This window comes from Marmota monax, unplaced genomic scaffold (assembly GCF_021218885.2).
Source record: "Marmota monax isolate L192 unplaced genomic scaffold, Marmota_monax_Labrador192_F-V1.1 WCK01_AAM20220418_F8-fsc00167, whole genome shotgun sequence".
Classification (NCBI taxonomy): Eukaryota; Metazoa; Chordata; class Mammalia; order Rodentia; family Sciuridae; genus Marmota; species Marmota monax.
In genome coordinates, this window is record NW_026694116.1 from 2,899,461 (window position 1) to 2,925,374 (window position 25,914).

The window sequence follows — 25,914 nt, forward strand, 5'->3', positions numbered from 1 at the left end:
CCCACCGGGGTGGACAGAGGCTCCTGCTGCTGGGGTGCTGCAGGGCCATCAGCAGAGGGGCAAGCTTTGCCTGCCAACCACACTTGGAGTCACCACAGAGCAGAGAGGATGAGCCGAGAGCCCCTAGGACAGCTGCTGCCCCTGCTCCATGCGGCCTGCTCCTGGGGTCAGTGGTGTGGAGGAGCTGGCCGGCCACGAGCCCTGGAACTTGGCAGCCAGCCACCAGGCTCCCGTTCCCCAGGTTCAGAAGAGCCCTGGGCAAAGGGTATGCTGTCTCCTTGTCATCCCAGCCCAGTCCCTTCCAGGGCCGTAGAGCCACTCAGGAGCCTGGATCCGGCGGTCCTGCCTGGAGGCTGACCATAGGGCAGTGTGTCCTCTCCCCAGCCTCAGGTGCCCTTGCAAGTGTGTGCTCAACACAATACACCAGCAGGGAGATGAAGGCAGCTAACAATTCCGTACAGCGGGATCCCAATCCCAGATACACACACGAGAATCGGGGAGAAATGCCTGCCTGCCCCGAGGGCTGCCTCAGAGAGTTCTGGAAACAGGCACTTTCACACCCCACTTCCTGCTTTTCCTCATATTCTACAAAGACTCTTTATTTTAAAAATAGGGCTGACCACAAAGTCCAGTCTGGAATCCATCGGGAGCCTGACCCCAGCTCAGCCCGATGGCCCTGTCACCACGTAACTCTGCCTCGAGGCTCCCTGCAGAAGCCCCCACCCCACGTCACCCCCTGTGGCATCCGGAAGCCAAGGCCATGCCTCTGGAACCCGCTCCTCCTGCCCTCCTCGGTGTGATGGGTTCCAGCCTGCACCGGCCAGCTGTCCCTCCCCCCAGGCCAGCTCAATTCCGTCAGTGATGTCCTCGAACACCCGCATCCACTTCCTCCGACAGGACCGTGTGCGCCCTCCCCTTGCTGCGAGGAGATGTACCCTCTCTGCCCACCCTGTCACCGGGCCAGAAGAGATTAATAACACACTTAATTTCACAAGCACAGAAGGTTGCATCTAAATGGCCAAAATATTTGGACCACAGCACGACAAGTGAGCTCATTCTGGTGGTTTTAAAAGCTGACACAGACGCCGCTTGGCTTGTGTTCACGGTGATCGCGTGCCAACACGGCTGAACGGCGAGGTCGCCCGGGATGGTGCCCCAGACCCTAGGACCCCACGAACACCAGGGATGGCCACAGAGGGGGAGCAGACAGCACGGGGTAGGCCACAGCACGGCCCCACCCCAGGCCACTTGTACTGGCACCCAGGTGCCCTGGGGGCCAGGTCCTGCCCAGGCCAGACCAGGGACCCAACCACGAGACCAGAGAGGAAAAGGAGCCAGTGGTGCAAAGATGCCCCCAGCGCTCCCGAGCTCCATTAGTGCCTGGAGGTCGGGTCCGGTCTGCAGGAGATTGGAAGGGCCGGCCTGCGGGGGCCACAGAGAGGCTGTCCCAGTGGGCCCAGGAGGACACCGTGCAGGACGATCTGGGTGTCTGGCGAGGAGACTCTAAAGGCTGGGCGGCCCCCGTCTGGAAGAGCCCAATTATTAGGGAAGTGGAACAGGAGCTGCAGGAAGTTCTGACCCCGAGGGGCCCACGCTTGGTACCCCTGTCCTCTGAGCGCTGGTCCCTTGTTCCTCGTGCCAGGGATCGATGTGATATTGGCTCCATTTTACCAAGAGGAAAACCAGGCTCCAAGGTGGGCATCGGCTCTCTTCACCGCCCACTGCACTGGGGTCCTCCTGGGAAGCCCCCAGGCTGCTTGGCTGAGGAGGGCTTGGCTGGGGGGCTGCTGCAGGCACCCCCCTCAACTTAACTCCAGGCTAGCTCAGCAGCTGGGTCCTCCCTTCCCAGAGGACTTTCCAAAACAAAGGAGGGTCCCAGGCAGGCCTGGATGCCCCTGCCTCAGCCCCTGGCCCCTCCAATTTTGCACACAGGGACTCAGGCCCAGAAGGAAGGTGCTTGCCCACGCGCCTCCCGGCACACAGGGCCCCCCAGGCCTGGCAGCCCCTCCCTTGGACTGCCCGGTATGGTGTGGGCAGCACATGCCCATGGGGTCTGCCGCCTGCCCTCCAAGAATGCCCCCTGCTCATCCTCACGCCTGCTGTCCCCAGGAAGCCCTCGAGCAGCTGTGTCTGGAGCCCCTGACACATGCCCTTGCTGAGAGCTGAGCAAAGAGCTAACAGGATTTCCCTGCGGCCTGCCACTCCCGCGCTGACCCTTCAGTGGTGTCTGAAGAGGAATTAGCACAGGCTCCCCCCCCCCGCCCCAGCTGCTCCAAGTGGATTTCCTTCTGCGTTCAGCCTGGCTCCTGGCGAGGCTGGACTCCGGGCTAGCGGGGAAGGCGCCTGGACAGGCGTCAGCTCTCCTGTGAGGCAGCCAGTCCAGGTGACAGGGAGGGGCCAGCGTCGAAAGTGTTCACGGGAGGTCCTGTCCACAAGGCCCAGGCAAGCACCCTGAGGCTCTGACCCTCCCCTCTGCCCTACAGCGTTGGCCAGTCCTTCCTGGAAGGCTGCATCTTGGAACAAGTCACAGCTCTGAGTCTCAGTTTTCTCACTTGTAAAACGGGACCTAGTAAAGGCCCGAGTGGGCCTCGGTACGCACAGAGCAAACAGTACGCGGTTTTGCTTTTTAAAAAATGGTGGAACGTAGAGCAGGAGGGAGGAAGGGAACTCCCAGGCACTGCAGACTCCTTCTGGGTGGGCTCGGAGGAGGCCAGCTCCTCTCCTGCACGCAGCGTGACCACCTCTGAGCGGTGCCCGGCCTACTGTCTTTGCAGGGGTCTCTTCAGGAGGAGGTGCCCACCTGGTCAGTACCACCAGCAGAACAAGCGAGTTCACCACGCCCTCGTCCATATCAGCTGTGAGGTCACTGTCCAGTCCCCAGGAGGCCGCCCAGCCCCTGAGGGAAGGTCGCAGCTTCTGGAAGCAGCAAGGCCTGTGGGGGGGCGTGTCGCACCTAATCTGCAAGGAGATTAACAACAGGATTAGACCCAGCCCGGCCAGGCCAGCAAGGAGGCAGGACAGGCCCAGAGGCCACAGGCATGGGAATGGACACCAGGAGGACAAGAAGTTACTCACGCAGAAGCCAAAGAGGAGAGGATGCTGACTCACTCAGGTGCGACCAGAGGGCTGGAGCGATGGCACAAGGAGACCAGGTCGTGCCCGCACTAGACAGGCCAGCAGTAGCAGAGAACCCAGGTGTCAGGCTGCCTTTCTAGGAGGATGGACCCTGAGAGGAGGAGGAAGATGGGGTCCGAGATGGCTGGGGTGGATGCGCCAGGCCAAAGGGGGCCTGAAATTCCCGCCCTCCACGGTAGGCCAGCATGCAAGGATTCACCCGAGCAGGGGCCTATTTCTGCCCTCGCACCTTGAAATGAAATCACAGAGGGGACCCCCGAACCCAGCCAGCTCTCTCCAAACACAGGGAATAAAGTTGCAGCCTAAAAGTGATCATTCCAGGGCTGTGGCTCCTCGGTAGAGCACTTGCCTAGCAGGTGCAAGGCCCTGGGTTGATCCTGAGCAACACACACACACACACACACACACACAGTGATCCTGCATATCAAATTGTGTGAGATGCAGCCAAAGCAGTGCTTAGAGGGAAATGTTTAGCTTTAAAGGCCTGCATTAAAAGTAAAAAGATTTAAAGTCGATAACCTAAGGTTCTATGTTAAGATGATTTTTTAAAAAGAAGAACAAAGTAAACTCAAAGTGAGTAGAAGAAATACTAAAGATAAATGCAAGAAATCAGTGAAACAGAAGCAGATCATAGAGATGATAGTTAACAAATGCAAAAACTGGTTGGTTGAAAATATCAGCCAAATTGACAAGCGCCTCATCAGAATAACCAAGAAGAAAAGAGAGAACACAGAAGTGGTTTTCTATTAGGAATGGAAAAAAAGCCCATCGGCACTGTACATGTAAAAAGATGTAGGAGAATGCCACAAACGACTTTTTGCCTTAAAAAATGTGACAATGTAGAGGAAATGAACATGTTTCTTTCTTCCTCTTTTCTTTTTTTCTCCCTTCTCAATCTTTGTTTTTTTTTTAATTTTTTGTTTATTTGTTTTCACCTGAGAATTGAACCCAGGGCACTCTGCCACTGAGCTACATTTTCAGCCCTATTTATTTTATTTTGAGACAGGGTCTTGCTAAATGGCTGAGGCTGGCCTCAAACATGTGATCCTCCTGCCTCAGCCTCCAAGTCACTGGGATTACAGGCGTGCACCACTGTGCCCAGAAACGTATTTCTTGAAAGAGAAAACTTACCAGAATTGACTCAAAATAGAATATAAAGTCAGATCAGCCCTGTAGCTCTTAAAGAGATCAAATAGACCAGAAATCATCCTGATAGAAGACTCCAGATCCCAGTGGTTCCATGGGTGAACTCAGTCACTTAGATCTTTTATCAAAGATTTAAGAAAAAACGTTTTTTCAAAGATTTGATAAAATTCTTTTCAAAATATTGTATTAAACATAACAATATATAAAAGAGTGATATTCATGATCAAGTGGGATTTATCCCAGGGATGCAATGTCAGTTTCACATTTGGAAAATGATCCACAGAATTCACCATATAAACATACTGAAGGGGAAAAGTCACATAGCAGTTTGATTATTCCAAAGGATTCTGAAAAAGGATCTGACAAAGTTCAACTTAATTTCATACTAAAAAAAAAAAAAAAACTCAGAAAATTAGACATAATAGAGAATTTTTTCAAAGTGATAAAAAGAATCACAAAACAAAACAATCTCATTTTTTAAAAAGACATATTTAACAGTAAAAATGCTGACTTATTTCCCCCTTGGACTGGGAACAAGAAAGCATGTTCTCTTGCCACTTCTACTCAACATTACCGTTAGTCAAGAAAATGAAATAAAAGGCAAAAAGCTCAGAAAAGCAGTTGAAGTGCTCCTTTTTGCAGATGATGTGATTATGTATGTAGGAAATCCCAGGACATACACAAACAACAATCAGAACCAGTGAGTGAATTTAGCAAGGTCACAAGATGCAAGGTTGATATTTAAAAAAAAAAATTTTTTTTGCTCTTATGTGTTAGCAGTAAACAATTGAAAATAAAATATTTTAAATTTCACTTATAATAGCACAAAAGAAGTAAATTGTTTGGAACAAATCTAACAAAATTTGTTCAAGACATCTATACTGTAAAGTAAGAAAATAAAAAAGTCATAGGTAAACACAGATATACCATGTTCATGGATTTGAGAGTATGGCATGTTGGATTACAATGACCTCAAACCGATTCAACACAATCGCAATAAAATCCCAACATGAATTTTGATAGCAACTGACAATATAATTCTAAAAGTCATCTGGAAATAGAAATAAATGACTTGGAATATTCAAAGCAATTTTTTAAAAAGCAATTAAAAAAAAACAAAGTTGGAGAATTGACCCTATGTGATTTTAAGTCATTTTATAAAAATTACACTAATAAGGACAGTTTGATATTGGTCTAAAATAAAAAATGAAATATGCATATGTATAATTTGGAGGTCTAGAGCCCAGAAGCAGACCCTTACGTATGGCTAATTATTGACAAAAGTGTAATGGGTAGAAATTTTGTTGAAAGGACAGCTTTTGGATGCTCTGCCACCTAGATACCTATATAAAAAATTAAGTGTCAACCCTTATATCAAACACAGTAATTACCTTAAAATGTTTCATAGGACCATAAACCTAAAAGCATAAAGCCCCTAAAAGAAAATACAGTTGTTTGCTACCTTGGGGTGAAAACAGGACTCTAGGATAGAACACAAAATCATACAACCTTTTCTTTAAAAAGATCAATTGGACATCATCAGAAATGACAAATTTTGGCCAGGTGTGTCGTGGCACACCCCTGTTATCCCAGAGACTCAGCGGCTGAAGCAGGAGGATCACAAGTTTGAGGTCAACCTCAGCAACCTAGAAAGACCATGTCTCAAAATAAAAAATAAGAAGGGCTGGGGATGTAGCTCAGTGGCAGAGTGTCCCTGGGTTCAATCCATGATACCAAACACAAAAAATTTAAATTAAAAAGTTTCATTCTGCAAATAGTACCATTAGAAAATGGAAAGTCCAGGCACGTATGAAGAGGAAATATTTGCAAGGCATATACTACACAGAGGACTTGTGTCTAGAATATAAAAAGAGCTTTTAAAATTCAGTATTAAGAAAACCAACAAGAATTTTAAAGGCAAGAGATTTGAACATACATTTCACAAAAGGAGACACACAAGTGCCGATAAATACATGCAAAAATGCTCCCTGAGACATCCCCTCATCCACTGAGATGGCTAACTTTCAAAGACTGACCATTCCGATTGGTGGCAAGGACGTGGCAACTGGGGTGCTCTGACCCGGCCATGGGGATGTAAAGGGCCATAGTCACTTTGGAAAAAATTTTGGTGTTTCCTTTGAAAGTTAGCTATTCATCTCTCCTGTGACCCAAGCGAGCACTTACTCTTGGACACATGCCTACAAAATATTTGCACACAGCCGTATAGCAGCCCCCTGCAGTATGGGCCCCTGCCTCCTGTGTGTGTCACCAGAGGAAGCAAGCAGGAGACCTTGCGCCACAGTGGTGTAGGAGGAAGGAGGTGGCCCTGGAGGCCCTGGAGTCCCAGCCTCAGCTGTGCCCCTTGCTAGCCGTGTGACTTCCCCTTCCCAGCCCTCTGCTTCCTCAGCTACAGGGCTGTGTGCCGTGCTCCGAGGTCACAGAGGGGGACAGCAGCTCAGTGGGCAGCAGAGACCCAGCAACAGGAGGGGGTGCCAGCAGAGCAAGGCTCTTCTCTGGGGAGGCGGCAGGGTTCAGGGGAAATCTCAGTCCAAAGCAGTGGGATGTGCTCCTCCCAGGAGGAAGAGGGATGCAGAACGGCCCTCTCGCCTTCAACCGTGAACCTGTCCGTCTCGTGGGGCAGGAGACACAGGCTTGGGTGTCAGGCAGATCTGGGCTCAAATTCCAGCCCAGCATTGTGATATTGGCCCGGAATCCAAAGCTCCGAAGCCCCAGATTCTCCATTATAAATGGGCAAGAGAGCTAGCAGCTCCCCCGTCAGATACAGGAGGGAGCAGGTGGGCCTGTCCCCTCGCGGATGCCTTGGGCAGCAAAGCCCGTCTCTCCAATGGCTCCTCATTGGCAGAGCTGAGCATGAGGAAGCCCCAGGTGGTGGTTAGCATGGGGACCCAAGAGCTTCCTGCTGGCACCCTCTGGCCAGCCTCGTCTTCCTGGCTGACCAGCTCCTGGGTGGCTGTACTCAGGCCCAGGTGGTGCCCCTGGAGGCAGCTCCTGGCTTATGCTGTGCTGGGCTTGCTGCTTCCTTCCTTCCGAACTGGGCATTGAACCCAGGGACACTTCACCACATCCCCAGAGCTTTTATTTTAAATTCTGAGACAGAATCTTGCTAAGTTGCTGAGGACCTCACTAAATTGCTGAGGCTGGCATCTGACTGGCCAACCTCCTGCATTAGCCTCTCAAGTCTCTGGAGTTACGGGCGGGCACCACGTGTGCTGGGCTCTTTCTGGAGGCCCCCGTGGGACCTTGCTCAAGGGAGTTCTACAGCTCTGTGGGCTCCACCTGTGCCGCCTTCCCTGCACTGAGAGCTGGAGATTGGTCCCTTGGTCCAAAGGAGGCAGCCACAGTTTCAAATGGACCCCATGCAGGACAAGGGCCAGGCAGGTAAGGCCCAGGCAGGGGGTGTGGCCAGTGCTGCTGAGCCAAGGTGCCACCTGCAGGCATGGGGTTTACTCAGGACGTGACTGGGAACAGAACCACACACTGCCTCTGATCAGGAAGCCCATGGGGTCCAGCTGTGGTCCTTCTGCTCCAGGCAGTGTGGACTGGGTTTGAGGGTGCAGTCCAGCTGGCAGCAGGATGATCCGGAAGGTCCACCACAGCTTTATCACAAGTCTGAATCCTCGACAGCATGACAAGAAGACTGGGCTCTGCTGGGACTGTCACCCTGTGCACCTACACATGGCCTCATAAGCACATTCTCAGGGTAAATGGACTCTTAAGTCACAGCTCAGGATTGCCTGCATGTCCCAAGGGGGCCAGAGGAGAAGCCATGGGCTTCTTCTGACCTAGGGTTAGACGTCCTGGGGCTTCACTTGCACTTAGTGTGTTGGTTAAGCAAGCTGCACTGCCCATAAGATTCAAGGGGCCAAGACTGAGACCCAGCTTTCAGTGGAAGAAGAGTTATTTTGGAAGGGCTCTCTGCTAGGCTGTTTCCTCAGGAAGCCCTTACCACCACCAATAGCCTCATCATCCTCACCCTTATCATTACAAACTTCACCATCATCACCACCAGCATCACCACCATCACCAGCACCATCACCATCACCACCATCACCACAACCATCACCACCATCACCACAACCATCACCACCATCACCACCACCATCACCATCACCATCATCACCATCACCACCATCACCACCATCACCACCATTATCACCATCACCACATCACCACTATCATCACCACCATCACTGTTACCACCAGCATCATCACCATCAATACCATCACCACCATAATCACCACCACCATCACCATCATCATCACCACCATCACCACCACCACCATCACCACCATCACCACCATCACTACCATCATCATCATCTCCACCATCACCATCATCACCATCACCACCATCACCACCACTATCACCACCACCACCAGCATTGTAGCATCACCACCATCAACACCATCAACACTACCATCACCAGCATCACCACCACCATCACCACCAGCATTGTAGCATCACCACCATCAACACCATCAACACCATCACCACCAGCATCATCACCATCAACACCACCATCACCAGCATCACCACCACCATCACCACCAGCATCATCACCACCACCATCACCACCAGCATTGTACCATCACCACCATCACCACCATCAATACCACCATCACCACCATCACCACCAGCATTGTAGCATCACCACCATCAACACCATCATTGTAGCATCACCATCATCAATACCATCAACACCATCATCACCACCGTTGTCACCATCACCACCATCACCACCACCATCACCAGCACCACCAGATTCTTTACCACCATGGCTAACACCATCTTGGCAACCTCATTACTGGGGAGCACCAACTGTGCACTTATGCTCTCTGGGTTGCCAAGAAACCAAGTCACAGAGTGACTTACCTGAGCCAACCTGGCTGCAAACTGGTGTCCACCACATCCCTCCCCAAGGACTCCACTCCCAAGTCCTCCCGAGGCTGACTGGGCTTAGCCCGCGAGTCCTCTCCACAAACGTGAGGGCAGGCGGGCTCCTGGAAGCCTAGTCTCCTGCTCCCGTGCAGCCGAGGAGCTCGGGAGCTGAGGGGAACAGGACATCGCAGACGTCCCGCCGCTGTCTACACTAGTCAAGTTGATTGAATAATTGCCACTCCTTCATTTGGCATCAATGCAGCCTTGAACCTGGCTCTTTTACAGAGGCGTTCACCAGACCCTCTCGGGGAGGTGACTCTGGCTGGTCAATAGTGCTGCCTGCTCCCCCAGGTCAGGGGTCTCCTTCTCCAGCTGGAGGAGAAAGGCTAAATGACTGTCCGAGGTCAGGGAGTGACCCATGGGTGAGGCGACAAGAGGAGCCCTGCGCCTGACCACTGCCTCAGGCACTGACGACTAAATCACCCCAAAGAGACGAGTGTGATTTCATTTCTAGTCCATCTACAGGAGGGGGAAAATCAATGTTTGCTAAATGAAAAGGAAAAAGATTGGCAGGAGGAAAATATATTTCCAACTTTTAATAGTGCGTTATCGACAATGACCAGTCAGAGGTAAAGAGGGAGGGCCCACCTGGCTGAGTGGCTTGGCTTGACAGAGGGACACGATCTGGGGACTGAGAGCCAATGCAGTGGGAGGGCAACAGACTCCTCTGCCAGTCGGGGTGGCGGGCGCTGTGGGTGAGCCCAGCTGAATGCCCCAGGGGCCAAGGGGGGAGCAGGGAGGTGGCGTAAGGGGTCATCTGTGGACAGAAAGGAGAGAGAAGATGACCTGGTCTCTGCAGGGCCAGGAAGCACCAGGGGGGAGGGCAGGGAAGCGAGGAGGCGATTCCTGGGGCAAGGGGCAGGCACCTCCCAGGACCTGGCTGGCCCCGAGGCCCACCCAAGGGGGTTGAGGGCCACATTGGTTGGGAGGGTCGGTTTTCTTGCTCCCTGATCTCTGGTGTGCATTCAGGAAAATGCAGCACAAGACTCCTCGGTGCCGGCCTAGTTCCCAAAGCCGGGGAGGAAGCAGCGCCCAGCGCAGAGGCTGCCCGCCCCGTGCTGGCGATGGTTCAGCGAGTACAGCCTGGGAGGGGTGGGCGAGGGCCCAGTCCAGGCTGGGTGGAGGAGGGAAGGCGGGACACAGGGTCTGTCTCAGGCTGGCCCAGTGGAGTAGGGGAACGTTTTCAGAGGAGGAAGCCACAGGAACGGAAGGCTCCACGGCCCCGCTGAGAGGAGGGGGAGAGCCCAGGGTCCAGGGCCGTGCATCAGCCTCGCCTGGGCCCCTGGCCACACAGGAGCATATTTACGACCAGTGCAGACCCTGGGGAGGCAGGACGTGTCCTCAAGCATCAGGATCAGGAGACTCCAGGCCCCAGGAGGCTGGCTTGCTGGGCAGGGCTCCTCGTGGACGCAGGGCCAGCCACCCATCCGCACCTTCCCTTCCTTGCCAGTTCTCTCCAAATTGTTGCTCTTTGCACTGCTGCTGAGCCTCCTGACCACAAGCACGGGGCTCTGTCTGACCTGCACTGACCTTGGGACACCCGCCGACCTCTGTAGCCCTGGCTTGAGTCTTCCCTTTACCCCCGGCTCCTGGTCCCTCTTTCCTCCCAGGATTAGCCACTAAACTATGCACATCTCCTGGGGGCTTGCAGAGGTTGTCACTGTGTCCCCAGCTGACACTGCCCAGCTCAGGATCTGGGCCCATGCAAACACCCTGCCTTTGACAGTCCCAGACATCCCTTGTGGAGAGAAAGTGGACACAGAGATGGAGGGGACGGTAGCCCAAGAGGTGTCTGGCCAGGTCTGACCCAGGCCTCGTGAGGAGTTTGCCCAAGTTTATAAGGTGAACTTGAGGCAGGTGAGAGCCAGGTGCCACCAGTGTCTCTGGGGCCTTCCTCAGTCTCTCATGACATCTGTGCAAAGTAAAGACGTCTGAGCCGCAGCGCTGCGTGTGCCTGCGACAGGGGCCTATCCGCAGGACGTCCTGCCACAGGGGTACCTTCGGCTCATGTGTCCTGTGTGCGATGCCTTTCTACGTCATTTCTGCTTCAGTCCAAAAACGTGGTTCATTCGAGAAAGTCCAGAAAACATAAGACGACAACGGACAAGAGGCAGAGAAAAATGTCAATAATCGCTCCCCAAGGGAGTCACCACCAATGACACTATGACCTGCTCCTAGCCTTTCTTCTGCCCCTAGAGGGACATGCGGGAGTTGGGCACGGTGTGCGTCTGCGCCGTCAACGTGGTCCTGCCCCCGTGCCTGTTCCTCCCGACGTATCAGCTGATTTGATCTGCTGAGGTAAGTGTCGATGGACCTCCTCCTCACGTCACTGATGAAATGAGCCCTCTTCTCCGCCACACTTCCCGTTGTCTGCAGCTCCGGAACATTCTTGATGAGGGTCCGTCAGGGTCCGGGGGCAGGCTAGTGGCAACCCGACCTTCCCTGGAATGAAGTGCCCCACAGCGTCCTTCTCCACCTCTTCACGGGACCTGTGGTCTCCCTATGGGGACTCTCTGGTCTGGGGGGTCGGAGGGTGGTGGGTCGACCACAGGTCCCCTGCGCCCCGAGTCCCACTTCTGCTGCGTCCTGGCTCTTGGCAACTTGGTTACTGATGTCGACTTCTTGGGGCTTTGTGGGTGAATAGGTTGCCCATATTCTTACTGTCCGCAGTAGTGACCGGAACTAGGTGTGCCTCTGCAGGGACAGTTCATAAGAGGACGGAGGGCAATCCGTCGACCGCCCCGGCCCACGTTCCCTAGAGACGAGCGAGCACCCGCAGAGCCTCCCAGCCCCGACACCCACACACTGTTCAAAGGAGCACAGCAAAGGGCCCGGGGCTGCAGGGCACGGGGTGCTGCTTGGGGCTGGAAATGAGGGCCTCCCACACCCTGGGATTAAAGGGTGAGGGGAGGGCACAGACAGGGAGGGCCGCGGGACGGGCACCTAGCAGGGGGCACGCCACTGGCTGCTCCAGAGAGTGCTGGGAATCAGCAGCCTGACGTGGTGAGCAGGGGGCTGTTGGTTCAGCCTCGAGGACCCCAAGCAGGCAAGGGTAAGGGCCAAGGGACAGAGGAAGATGTGCAGCGGCAGCATTTTTCTATTGATCTGAGGATGCTCTTTATTATCATGGCGCTGCCCATCCCTCCAGCAGCCACGACAGGACCCCCTCTCATCTGCACTGTCCTGCGTGAGCCGGGGCCCGTGGGACCAGCACAGGCTGTGCCTGGGGACATTTCTGCCATCAGTATCAGGTTTGTCAGGCTTCCTGCCTACTAAACAGATAGTGCTAGGCAGCTTTAAAAATGTCGCCTCTGGCAGAGAGATGCGCCCGGGATTCAGCGCGGCACGGGCAATCACAGGGAATTACCATCAATTTATTTGGAAGGACTAAAAACAGCAGCATCGAGGGCTGGAGAAGCCGCACTCGGGCTCCCGGGAGAGTCCGGTTGTCAAGGTAAACACCAGAGTCCCTGCTTGCAGGAGGCAGGCACAGGGGGCTTCCAGGGACCCCCACTCCTGACGTTCAAGTCTCTCTGTGATCCCCTCCCACGCTGGACAGGGCCAATCTGTGTGACCAACAGGACATTGTGGAAAGGAAAATGTGACTCTGAGATTGGGGTCCAAGAGACGAGTGTCTTCTGTCTTCCCCCCCAGGAAGCTGACCACTCGGGCAGCCCGAGGAGAGATCTGAGGCCTCCTGCCCACCGCCAGCTCCCACTGGCAGCCGTCCAGCCCTTCCGAGCCGAGCAGCCCAGCAGACAGCCTGGTGGCTACCTCTCGAGGAACCAGGACAGACCCTCCTGGCCACACTGCTGCCGGCTTCCTGACTCACAGAAACTGGGAGCTGCGTGTGGTTAGCACTACGTAGCCAGGGGGCGTTTCTTGGGCGTCAGTAGATAACCAGGGAATGGCTAGCTGCCAACCTAGGCTGCAGTGCCAGATCCAGGCAAAGCCCAAGGTCTGGGTGCCGGTGTGGACCCAGCCCCGCGCCCATAGCACGGGCTGCCCGGCCACTCAATGTCACAGTCTTTGAGATCAGAGCTCAGGGCTGAGGCTCTGGAACTTAAACCTCTCTGCAGAGCCACTGCCACCTTTTGGCCTCGGTCTTCCCTCTGTAAAAGGAAGGAGCTAAGAAGGACACTTCCAGCTTGACCTCCTGAAGTCCACAGAGGCCATGTGAGACCCCCTCCCCTCCTACACCTGCCTCCATGACAGGGGCCAAGTCGGGCTGCACAAGCACCCAACTCGAAAAGCACCAGAGCAGAGCATCCCTCTGGTGACCCAGCTCTCTGGTGTTCATTTCCAGAGAAGAAACTGTGCAGATATATAGAAAGAGTTATCATGGACACCGGCCCCAGTGATGATTACACAGGATGAACGTCCCGTGATCTGCCATCTGCAACCTGGAGATAGAGGACAGCTGCTGGTTCAGCTCTTGTTCAAGACAGAAGGCTCAAGCCCAAGAGATGCTATGTCCAGGGAAGGAGATGGACATCTGGAGAAGAGAGAGAACAAACTCACCTCTCATCTTAGCCTGTTTTCTGTTGCCATTACTAAACACCCGAGGCCAGTACTTTATAAAGAGAAGAGGTTGTTTAGCTCCCAGATCAAGAGCATGATGTGGCTTCAGTGGACTCCAGTGGCAGGGAGGTCACTGGTGAGAGAGGGAGGAAGTGGTCACTGGTGAGAAAGGGAGCAAGTGCACCCAGATGGCTGACCTTACTTTATTCAACCCACTGTCAAGGGAACCAGTGCAGGCCCAGCAGTCCTGGCTCACTCCTGTGCAAAGGCTCTGATCCCTTGCATGGGGGAACCTGAGACCCAACCGTGCCACAGCCCTACCTCTTAAAGGGCCCACTACCTCTCAGTACCGCCACAGGGATCAGTCAGACATTCGCAGACCACAGCAACCTCCCTCTGCTTTCTGTTTGGGTAGCTCCCACAGACGGGGTGAAACCCACTAGAGGGGGTGGGACCCACTGACTGGATCCGGTGCTGATCTCTTCTGGAAGCGCCTCACAGACACACCTAGAGCAAGGCCACCAGCTCCCGGGGCACCACTGGGCCCAGCTGAGTGACACATGTAACTGACCCTCACAGTCCCCTGTAACTCCTTTTGAAAATCGAGGCATGTTTCACGTGCCACAGAATCCCCGTTTCACAGTGTCCTGGGCTTCCGAACACACAGTTGTGCAACCTCACCACTACCTGATTCTCCTCTGCCTCATCACCCCAGAGGAAGCCACGCCCACCCGGCCCTGCCCCGGCCCTGGAGACGGGCTACTTTCTGTTCCTGCAGGCTTGCCTCTCGGGACACTTCAGAGCGCGAATCCCACAACACGCAGCCTTCGCTCCTGGCTTCTTGGAGTTACGGCGGCAGGGACCAGCTGAAGGCTATTCCACTGACCACAGGCTGCCTAGCCATTCACCCACAGGTGGACAGCAGGCTGTGCCCACTTCATGGCTATCATGCATAGAGCTGGCCCACCCCCAGGACAGGAATGAGCCAGAGGAGCTGTCCCTCTGCTTAGGGGACACCAATCCTGCACCTACATTTTGATTAAGTCCGTTTGTGGGTTGGCTGCAGGAAGACCCTGCCCTCTGGATGGGGAAAGGCATGTGCTTTTGTTGACGAAAGGCAGGCAGGGCCCAGAGACTCGAGCCCCCTCCCCTAATCCCATCTTCCTGAAGTTCAGTCTCCCCTTGAGCCTGGGGTTGAATGACACCAAGAGGCCGGGGGTCAGGAAGGACCCCTTGCCATGGCAAAGCATGCTGACCTTGCCACTGGACCCTCCCAGGTGCCCCAGAGGCCCAGGACCAGCATGCCTACTCCCTCCCCATTGCCTCCAGGAGGCTCGGGGCTGAGTGAAGGCCCTGGAGTTGGCCCGGCCTCTGCCCAGCCTGTGGCAGCAGAGGGGCTGCTGAGTCCACCCCTCAGTTCTCCTTCTGTACCATGGCGGTAACAACACCTGTGCAGGGACAGGTGCTGGGGCCATGGCGCCACCACCAGGTGGGATGGCGGGGCCCATGAGCAAAAACCCACTCTGGGGAGCAAGCGACCGAGTACATGGCAGAGGAACAAAGCTGGCTCTGCGTGCTGCACCAGGTGGGGGGTGGGCTGGGCACAGGTGGCCCTGCCCCACGTGTGGCCTTGTTGACTGCTTGGAGGCTGGGTGCCCCCACGGCTGCACACCAGGTCCAGGAAGTGGCCGGCCTGCCTGCGGTCCCTCGGTGCCCTCCCCTGCCAGCCTGGTCCCTGCAGCCTGGCCTCAGAGGGCCGGAGCTCCAAGGCTGGGCTGAGCTGGAGACCAGGCCTCCTGCCCTAGCCCGGGACCACCCTCCATCCTGGTCTGCACCCGCTAAAATACACGATAAAGGGAGGGGGACCAGGCAGAGGGTGAAGGGGAGGAAAATGAAGTGGTTCTGCCTGACTCTTCCTCCCAAGGCCTCGTACAGGGAGGAGGAAAGGGGCTGGGCCACTCTTCCCTGGTCCCACGCCTCAGACACCGGCTGCCTGCCCCCCAGGTGACGATATGGCCATCCGTCCACAGACGGGGCCATCCAGTCCCTGGGTGGCCGGCCTGCAGGCCCAGGGCAGAGCCATGGGCCCAGCTGCACCTGCGGGCTGGAGACCTTAAAGCAGGTTCTGCAAAGATGGAGCTTTGGCCCATTCCTGCCCTTGAAGCTGGAGCCCGGCCTCCTCTGTGTGTCCTGGAGAGCTGTGGGTGTCCCACCCACTGGCATGTCCTGCCCCCCAAGGGCACCCAGGCAGGTGGCCAGGGGTGGCCTGTGGGCAGCTCAGGCCTTCATCCCACCAAAAAGCCTTGAGACGGACATTTCCTGTGATGCCTGAGGTGCTGGCCCTGCCACTCCAAAAGGTGTGACATGCGGCCTGTGGAGAAGCCAAGCCCCAGGGCTGGACACAGCTCCACGGTAGCACTGTTGCCCAACATGTGAGGCCCCGGTGTGGTCAGAGGAGCCAAGACTCAGTCAGGGCCCCCGCTCCCGTAGGGCCGGCCTCCAGGGAGCCAGGCAGGGCAGAGCCACTGATGAACGTGAGGTCCTCACTCCACCCAGAAACCACTTACATGGACTTCCCTGTGCGGACCCCGGGCCCTCAGACTGGCCTAGCTGGAAGCAGGGTGGGTGCCGATACACCTGGTGAGCTCGGGTCCTGGTGGAGTCAGACGGGCTCCTGGTCCAGTGTGTCTAGTGCCCTCTGAGGACAGCAGGTGAAGACAGACCCGGGGAGAAGCCACATGCAGTGGGGGCAGGCCGAGTGACGCGAGGCCGATGAAGCCATGCCAAGCCTTACTGACCCCCCACTCGCACACGAGGACGACGCGGGTCCCTTCTCCTCACCAGGCCCTGGCACAACTCAGGGTGCAGGAATAGTGGCCTCCCTGGCCCAGCTGTGTGCTGGAAAGTTTGGACACAAGGTGGGCTTTCCCTGGGGTCGGACTCGGCCGGCACAGCTGTTTCGGAGTCCCAGAAAGCCGGGCGCTGGAGGCGAGCAGGCACCGAAACGTCTCCCTCCCGCCCCTTCTCAGAGGCGAAGGAGATCACCGTCCGCTGGTCTGACCTCAGTCTCCATCCCAGGCCTCAGGCCCTGGAAAGGCCCAGCAGGTGGACTGGAACTACATCACCATGACTGGGCGGGTCACCAGCATTGGGCTAGGCCCTCCTGGTCACCCCACCCCGAGGACTTGGCCCCAGAGATGGAGACCAAGGCCTGCGGCAGTGGGCAGCCCACACCCCAACCTGCTTCACTACCTGCACCTGGTGGAGCCCCTCCCCCGGGCTGCTCCTCCCATGCTTCCCCCTCCTGAGGAGGATGTGTCCTTCCTGGGGGACGGTCCACAGGTAGGCTGGCCCTCACAGAGTCCACACTCCAAGGCAGGGTGTGGGAGTTAGGATCTGCTAGGCTAGGGGCAGTCAGAGATCAGAGCCACAGCCCCAGGCCCAGTGACCAGCTGTGCCAACCCTGACCAGGGTAAGGACCAGGGTGAGCAGGAAGTGATTCTGTCTGACTGATGGCTAGAGTTGTGGTGGGCTCAGCAGGAGTTTGGATCTGGGCTGGGTCTTATCTGAGGGCACTGGGGAGCCACAGAGGGGTTTAGAGGAGTGCCATGGGTGAACTTCTGGAAGACACTTCAGAGGCCAGGTGGGGAGGGAGGGCGGGCATAGAGGCAGGCTCCTGTGAGGAGGTGGAGGTCGTCATGGCTGGGGGACACCAGGACCAGGCAGTGTGGCATGGCCAGAGTGGAAAAGGGTGGGGCACTTGCCATTTCTGCCTGGCTTGTTTCTCAGAAGGCCGCTGTCCTGGCCAGGGGCTGACCTCCCCCCACCCCCACCAGGTAGGCTGGTCCCTGGCTGGCTCTTTGTGGGAATTGGGGATTTCTAGCATGTTCTTAGCCAGCCACCTGGGCTGTTCCATGAGCTCATGTCTTGAGGGGTGCGGGTCTAGGCGCTACTGGTGTCCACAAAGAGGTCCCCACAGGAGGCAGATGAGGTCCCGCCCCACAGGTCTCCCTCGTCCCCATCAGAAAGTAGCCAAGGTGATGGCGCAGTGCAGGTGGGTAGGGGACATAGGCCTGTGCTGGGGACAGAAGCTGGGCAGGGAGCCTCAGTGTGTGCGTGAGGTCCTGTGGCAAATTTCCAGGGCCACCCAAGGCCCAGGGCAGCCTCAGGCTGGGCATGGACGCCCTCCCAGAGTCAATGCCCGGGTCTGGGCACACTGAGGCCCAAGGAGCAGACCTGCCTCTCCCCTGGTGACGGTCACCTTGGGAGGATGGAGGCCAGCCCTCCTGGCCCAGGGCACCCCACCCCGCCTCCACCTCCAAAGGTCGGGTCCTAGGGGATCAGGTGTCTGTGAAAACTATCCCCCGAGAATCATCCGGAAGCTCCATTTCCAGACAGGGCTAGGGTTCCCGAGGTTGCCCCGAGCTTGCCATCCACGTGACAGGTGGAATAAACTCCTTCGCCTCAGCTGGGAGCTTGGGGTCCTTGTTGGGTCATTTGTCCACTCAGCTGATTTCTATCAAGGCCCCGCTAGCATGGGCTGGAGGGACAGCGATGACCAGACAGAGGCAGCCTTCAGGGAGTTTGCAGTCAGGGAGGAGAGGAGCCTGCCCCACTCTTCATGTTCCTAGTGACCATGGCACCATGCCTGGGCTGGGAGAAGGGCAGTGGGCAGCGGGCAGTGGGCAGCGGAGCTCCTGGGCAGGGATTCAAACCACAGCCTCCAGCCCATTGCCGGAGACCTCTGTCTGGCCATTGGGAAGCTGCGCTCCGCAGCCCGGGGAGGAGCAGCCAGCAGCCCGGGTGCCACCCAGGTGCTTGCCAGCCACTTGTGGCCCAGGGACTTGCTGGTCTTCAGGGGCCGCCAGTTCAGGAGATGGAGCAAACTTGACGTGCCAGATCCCAAGCCAGAGACTGCCTCAGTCCCCACGGGAGTGGCAGAGACGGCGGGTCCCTGCCAGCCCCCAGCCAGGCCACAGTGGCCTGCTGGGAAATTGGCACCTGCTCCCCGCCAGCTGCTGGTTTTCTCGAGGGCGCGCTGGGTGCCAACTGCTTCGACTTGTTTGGAATGGAAATCTCCCCTTCCTGATACTATTGTCACTGGTACGTCCCCCCAGAAGCGGGGATCTGGACGTGCCGCGGCAGCAGCAGCCTGCCCTCCCGGGGCATGAACAAGCCCATCTGTTTCCACTTTGGATGTGGCGGAGGCTCAGGGCGAGGGCTGCCGTCTGAGCCCACAGATGCTGAGCAGAGGCGGGGGACAGCACCCACGGCACCCACGGTGGGAGAAGTGCTTGGATGGAGACAGCCACCGCTGTGGGGCTGAGGCCAGGGCGCCCCGGCCAGCCCCCCACAGCTGCACAGGTTTGGGGTCCCAGAAGCTCTTCTTCCTGATTGCCACAGAGGCCAATATGGGCTCCCTGACTTTGCACCCCTCTGGCTTCCCTGCAGGTCCTCGGGACCCCCGGCCTGCCAAGCCCAGCTCCAGCCTGCCCCCCTGAAGCTGCCCAGACCCCGTGCTGTGGCACCACATGGTGGGTTTAGGGCAGGGCATGCCCTTGCTCAAGGTTGAGCACAAACCTCAGAGACCCACAGCCCCAGGTTGTCTCCCACCTACCCTGTCCACCTGTGTCACCTCCGGGTCCTATGCACAGCAGGGGCTCTGTGGGCTCCAGACCTCAGAGAGGAGGAGGGGCTTGTCAATACTTGACTGGCAGGTGCATCCTAAGTAACATCGTATTTCAGGATCAAATTACGTTGCATGCACATACAAAGGTGGCATAGTGAATCCCACCCCTGTGCCTGACTGTGATGCACCAACAGAAAATCAACTGAAGAGACAGACTCACGTGGCCCTCTGGGCAGTCTTGGCAGGAGGCTGAATGAGGTGCCCAACCTGAACCCCATGGTGGGGAGCTGGCAGGGAGCTGCTGCCCCACGTCTGCATCTTCAGCCCAAGGCCAGGTGACCATGCTCCTCCACGCCCTACCCCCCACCCCGGCTCCAATGGGGCAAAGGACCCCCAGAGCAGCCCCCGCCCCAGGGAGCCCAGAGAGGGCTGGGAGCCCCAAGGACCAGGTTGCCATGGAATCACGAGGGTCTTACTGTCCACCAGGGACCCAAGCCAGGTGTCAGCAAATTCCAGCAGTTAACATGTCCTGTGACAAAAATGGCCCTGGCTGGAGAAAGGAGCCCTAGAATTTCCTAGGACGAAATTTCAAAAAGCAAAGCTGTCACAGAAATCCAGATATGTTTATCCTCGAGGAGAGGGGCTGCGGGGCTTGCCGACCGTGGGGCTCCCAGGAGGTCAGTCCCCGCCCGGATCACTCCTGGCCTGCCCCATTCTGGCCGCCACAAAGCCATCCCAGTCCTCCTCACCCAAGGCCAGCGTCAGCTCTGGAGCCCGCCCCCTCTGGTCACCCCCTGGTGGGAAGTGGCTCACAGGGGAGGGGGCCTCTGTCACCTGGGGTCTGGCAGCTGGTTTGCCTTTCCTAGGATTGCTTGGGCAGCCCTGGGCAGGCAGGCAACCTTTCCATCGGGCCACCTTGGCCAGGACATAGGAGTCCCACTGTCCTGCAGGAGGGACCCCTTTGTGGCTCCCCACCCAGTAGAGGGGAGGGGCGGCTGGTGGCTTCCTCCCGGCAGGGTGAGGAAGGGCTCCGTGTCATTAATCCCCTGGGGTGAGTCCCCCAGCTCCCGCTGAGCTGGCCCCTGCTCCAGCAGCCAGGGCCTCGATCCCAGGTGCATGACTGTCACCAAGATAAAAGAGACATAATTAAATTCCAATCAACTGGGTGATTTGTTATCATAATGTAATATTTCCCTCCAGCCCCTTAATCCCACAGATCTGCCTCCGCCAGGGCTGCGGGTGGGGGTCCCTGCCACTCTGGGCCCAGCTGCTGGAGCCCCTGCCCCCACACACTCGCCCTCCCCCAACGCCAAGCCCTGAAGGTGATAATGAAGTCATTTTTCTGAGGAATGCTCACCTGGAAGACAGCTTGTCCTCCGGCCAGCCAGCTAATCGGCTAATCGAGCTGGGGAGGCAGGCCCAGGGGCAGTGGGGTGAGCAGGGCGGGCCCTGATGCGTGCTGTGCTGGGAGCCTGCTGCCCCGTAGGGGGGGGCCGTGTGGAGCCTCCAGCAGAGACCCTGCCCGTTGGCCAGTGTGCACAGGGAGGGGAACACGGGACCTGGCGCCAGGGTCCCGGGAGAGATGGATCTGCTCTGTCGCAGCACGGCTGAGGCGGAGGGCAGAGCCTGGGCTCACACGGGGCCACTGTGCCACCTTCCTGGGGCCTCAGCTCCCCGTCTTTGAGGTGAGCCTCCTAACGCTGGGCCACTTGAGGAGGGGGAGCCCCGAGCCAGGAGGCAGAGGCCGTCTCCCTGCCTCCCTGGGGCCTGTGTTAGAGAGGCCGAGGGGCCACCCTGAGGGGGGCAGGGCTCCTGGGGAGGAGGTCACTTTGTTTACACCTCTCGCCCATTCTGTGGCTTCCACGTTTTCTAGATACGGGTCTGTCGACTGTCACGGGGTGGGAGCCCGAGCTCTGGGTGGCTGGGCAGGCTGAGGACCCAGGCAGCTCGGAGCTCATCCTGGGCAGGCCTGCCGGCCACAGGGTGCAGGGCACAGGGGCTGTCAGTGGCAGCAGGACCCCTAGACAGCAGCTCCCATACCTCTCCTGGGCCTGCACAGCTCGGGTGTGGACTGGTCACCTCTGAGACCCCATCTTCAGCAATGCAGCCTTCCCTCCAAGCTGCAGGGCCAAGGAAGTCACCTGCTTGCCCTTCCTCCTACCTGATTCTCCCAACACCCGGGGACTGGGAGAAGGAAACAAGGCCAGAGTGGGTGCCCAAAGCCACACGGCTCTGAGCGCCAGAGCTGGGGTTCGACTGCAGTGGAAGGACCCCAGAGCTGGGCTCTCGACCTCCCCAAAGGCTGCACCTGTCTGATCGAGGTCTGCACAAGCTTCGCTGCTGGGAAAAGTGATGGACGCACATTAGGGACAGGAAATGGACACTGTGTCCAAGTCACACCATTGAGGAAATAATGAAAAACAACCCACATTTTGACTCAAGGGATTATGATGCAATTTCTCAATAAACATAAAAATTCTCTACAATAAATAAAAGGAACAAAATTAAAACTTGGTGGGGTGGAATCTCCAGTGGTTCTCAGTTGGTGGACTTCAGAGTTTAAGACTCTTCTCCCTGGGTTCGGCTCAAGGGCTGGTGAAGCCAGACCAGTGAGCATCTGGCGACCCCCCCAGGAGCTGCTGTGAGGTTCCCTTCCCAGGGACACAGAGGGTCACGCAGGCAGGTGAGGCTGGTGGAGCTGAGGCTACGGCTCCTGTGGTGGGACACACCACCCAGGCTGGAAGGCCAGGGACACAGGGGCGGGGGGGCTTCTGGGCTGCACGACTGTGGCCAGCTCCCCCCTCCAGGAGTGGGCCCCTCCTGTGCAAAGAACAGCACCCAACCGCTACCGGCCATACCACCCAGCTGTGCTGCAGAGCCTTGCGCCTGCCTACAGAAACTAGGTGTCCAGGCCCCTGGACCCAGCAGCACAAACGCAGGGACTGGAGCCCTCAGCAGGTGCCCAGAGCCCCGGCAGGAGGCCCCGGAGCTGTGCCTCTGCAGGTAACCTGGAGCACTCGGGGTGCAACACCAACCCCCAGGCCTTTAGAGCCTGCCCTGCATGTGAAGCAGGCTGGTGGGTGAGGAGGCCGCCACAGAACAGGCCTGGCCCCAGGGCCTCTCCTTCCTGCCCCAGGCAGTTCTGCTCCAACTGAGCTCCCAATAACAGCCTAACGCTGGGCGGCAAGCAAGGGCCTGGTGCCCCGAGAGCCAGTGCTCTTGGCTGCCTGGGGAGGCCCAAGGGCCACGCTCCATGGAGAGCTGGCCCTGGTGATTAGTCCTGTCTGCCACAGGGCAGGAGAGGCCCTGCCAGTGAGGGCCTGGCTGCTCCCTGTCCCCGCAGAGACCACTTCATGTATCCCTCCAGAGTGTCAGTCACACCTTCTGAGGCCTTCATGACATGTCCTAATGTACCCCGCCAGGCAGCCACCCACCCATCAGTCCACCTGTCCATTTGTCCACTCATCATCTTGTCCACTCCTCATCCGTCCACTCATCCCATGGCCTTCAGCTAAGTTCTGCAGGTAAGGGTGTTGGAGGGTGAGCAGGGGCCTCCGTGTGGCCTGTCTCCAGATCGCCCAGGAAGCTCCATGCCTGGCTGCACAGAGTGCCCTGGACAGGAGAGGACCTATAGGAGCCGCCCCAGATGACCAGCAGCTCCACGAGGGCCCTGAGCCCCGTGAAGGAATTTGAGAGGGGAGTGGAGGGGGCTGGCATGGGGCCTGTGCTTCCTGGGGGACAACCTTCCAGCACAGGGACATGAGGGGACCGAGCGCACACGTGGAGGTGGACACAGGACAGTGTTGTGCAGAAGGGGCCCAGAGGACGGGGTCTCGGTAACGAGACCTGGACTCCAGCTTTGACTCCCTCTCACCTGGGCCTCGGCGTCCTCCTCTATGGAGCGGAGGTGCTGGCCCAAGTCACAGCAGCTGTGTGGACGCACAGCCATAGGCTCGGGGCTGGACACACGTCCTGGACCAGAAGGAGCAGCCCCTGGCTGCCTGGACACTCGCCCACAGAAGGAGGCCAAAGCCGGGCCCCCAGGTGGCGCGGACTTCCGGGAGGCATCCCGCTGGCTCCCAGCTGCAGGAGGGAAGAGCGCGTAGGGAAGGGCCCGGCCTCGGCACAGAGCGAGAACTGGGGAGCGCGGCAGCCCGTGCCAAGGTGGTTACAGCAGCCCTATTCATCAGCGGGGAACTGGAAACCTCCCAGCTGCCCAACAATGGTGTTGGGGAAGCCAGCGGCCGCGCAGGCAGCTGTGCGGGCCCTGTGGGCACACAGCTCTTGGCAGCATCGGCAGCGGAGGCGGGCAGCAGGCAGGACCAGCCGTGTGGGCACGCTGGAGGGCCAGGCAAAGGAGGGCACATGCGGGGGACAGTGGGTTGTGGTCTCCCGTGTCCCTGTCCCCTGGCTCCTTGGGAAGCCTCAGGGTCTTGCTGTCTACCTTATAGTGTAGAGAAGGGGTTTTGGTGTCCCCCGGCTGGGGACATTACAAATGGTTCTTGTCCCAGTGCCTCTGTCCTGCTGGGCCTCGGTTTCCTCACCCCTGAATAGGGTGGCCACTGTTGTGAAGCCAGAGAACGGGCCTGGCCTGGCCAGCAGGTGTTCAGGAAGTGCCTCTCGGATGGCGAGGCTACGAGGGGAGGGGACCGCAGAACTGCAGGCTGCCTCGCGCCTCTGTGCTTCCAGACACTGCACCTCTGCTCGTCTCCCACTCCACCCTGCAACCCCTGCCCGGTGGCTGCTCTCCTGAGCGTGTTGGCAACGGGGGCCCACAGGCCTCTGCCTGCTCTCAGGCCGGGGCCCAAAGACCTGAGTGGGCAGCGGGTGGGAGGGGAGAGCCAGGACTACCCAGCCCACGCTCATGCTGGAGCCCAGGCATGGCACTGTAGGCCTGGCCAGTCACTGGGGGACCCTCTGTCAGGGGTGCAGGCCCCTGGGGAGGGAGGTGTGTGGGGGGGTGCAGAGGGGCTCGAGCTACAGCTGCGTGCCTGCAGAGCAGGGAGCCGAGGGGTCTCCCCAGCCCTCACCTGGGGCGCCGTGCAGGCCTTGGCCTGGGAAGTGGACACCCTGCGCTCTCAGGACAGGTGAGGGAGGCGCCTCCTGGTTCCTCACAGCCTCCAGCACTCAGGGAGCAGAGACCCAGGCCCCTGACCCCACGAGCCCGGCCAGCCGAGGGTTTGCAGAAGCTCAGCCAAGTCTGAGCCCCAAGGTGGGCGTTTCCGGGATCCCTCAAAGCGCTTCCAGCCATGATTGCCCGAAGCCGGGCGCTCCACAGCCCTTCTCCGTCCTCATCCTATTTGTTCACAGCTGTCACCACATTTCATAAATTCCTCATATAAGGAAACCGGGTCTCAGTTCTCAGACACCCGCGGCCGAACCAGAATCAAGCTAGGCCCTGAGTGGCACTTCTCTCTCTCTGTTGGATTCAGTGTCCCACCCTTGGCGCCAAGGACAAAGTCCAAGAGGGGTGGGCATGACAACTGCTCCCTCTGTGTCCCTGTGTCCAGCCCCACCACCCCTCTCTGCCACCAGCGGCGTCCTCAGTGTCCTGCAGCCCCCCAGCCACATGCCTCCCTCCCTCCCCTGGACGGCGCTGGGCTCCGGCTCTGCAGACCTGGGGTGGGCCTCGGGAACCCGCAAGAAGAGCTGAGCACGTAGGACCCATTTTCTCGGATGAGTTATAATTTTCCTTCATTTCCCCTTCAAAACACGCTAATTAAACGGACATTGTGGAGACAGCCCATTGAAATTCAAAAACGCACCCTCTCTCCAAAGAACATCCCCGTTTCTTTGGAGGCAATTGTGTGCATTGTGGAAACTGGGCATGGACGCGCACACGTGCGCACACACGCGCGCTGAGCCCGGTGCAGGCGCCGCCTCACCTGAACGGTGTGCTTCCTGCCAGGAGGGTGGCTGGCGGCCTCCTGCTTCTCCGCCAGCTGCCTTCACCACGAGGCCCTGAAAATGGTGCTCTTGTCTCTCACAGCCGTGCCACTCTGCAGTGGGGCAGTGACCCCTGGGGGCCGTCCACCCTTCCATGTCCTCTTCCAGGGCATTGTCCCTCTGCAGCCCCTGCTGTGCCCCTCACTGATCCCACCGAGGCTTCTGCACCAGCCTGAGGATGAGAAGGTGGCCTTGGTGAGCCACCCTGACCCTGGGCATCACCTCTGGGTGACAGAGAGAGCAAGGTCCCAAGGTGCCACAAGAAACAGCCTCTCCAGGGAGGGAGCTGGGCCTTGAGGGCAGCGGGACTCACCTGGGGCGGCCCCTGCTTTTGGATTAGTGACCAATACTCAGCAAACCGTCCACCTAGGGGAACACCAGGGAGCAGTGCTCTGCGAGAGGGCCACTGGGGCCGGATGGAGTGCTACCAGAGCCCCCCTGGGAGGGCAGCCACCCCGCTGGGCCACATAGCTCAGCATCACAGGCCCCTTCTACCCTTCCACGCTCTGCAGGCGGAGGCTCTCCGCCCTCATTCTGTGTCTGCGGCTTTCCCACAGCTCTCTCTGCATGGGGCCGC

General features: G+C 57.9%; 1 long non-coding RNA gene across 24 annotated transcripts in view; it reads right to left on the reverse strand.

The window, feature by feature from the left end:
* Positions 1–999: 999 nt before the first annotated feature.
* The window catches only part of LOC124107493 (uncharacterized), a 38,087-nt gene continuing 13,172 nt past the window's right edge, over positions 1,000–25,914 (reverse strand). For 7 of the 24 annotated variants that reach the window (XR_006856420.2, XR_009228748.1, XR_009228746.1 and 4 more), the window contains 10 exons: positions 25,277–25,509; positions 23,266–23,474; positions 20,749–23,003; positions 20,226–20,511; positions 16,330–19,966; positions 13,763–13,895; positions 12,609–12,807; positions 9,830–11,935; positions 3,076–3,226; positions 1,000–2,958 (listed from right to left, as the gene is read on the reverse strand). This is a non-coding gene — a long non-coding RNA (uncharacterized LOC124107493). Of the gene's footprint in view, positions 2,959–3,075; positions 3,227–9,829; positions 11,936–12,608; positions 12,808–13,762; positions 13,896–16,329; positions 19,967–20,225; positions 20,512–20,748; positions 23,004–23,265; positions 23,475–25,276; positions 25,510–25,650; positions 25,704–25,914 lie in introns of all 24 variants that reach the window. The other 17 variants (XR_006856424.2, XR_006856412.2, XR_006856432.2 and 14 more) reach the window with 16 other exon arrangements.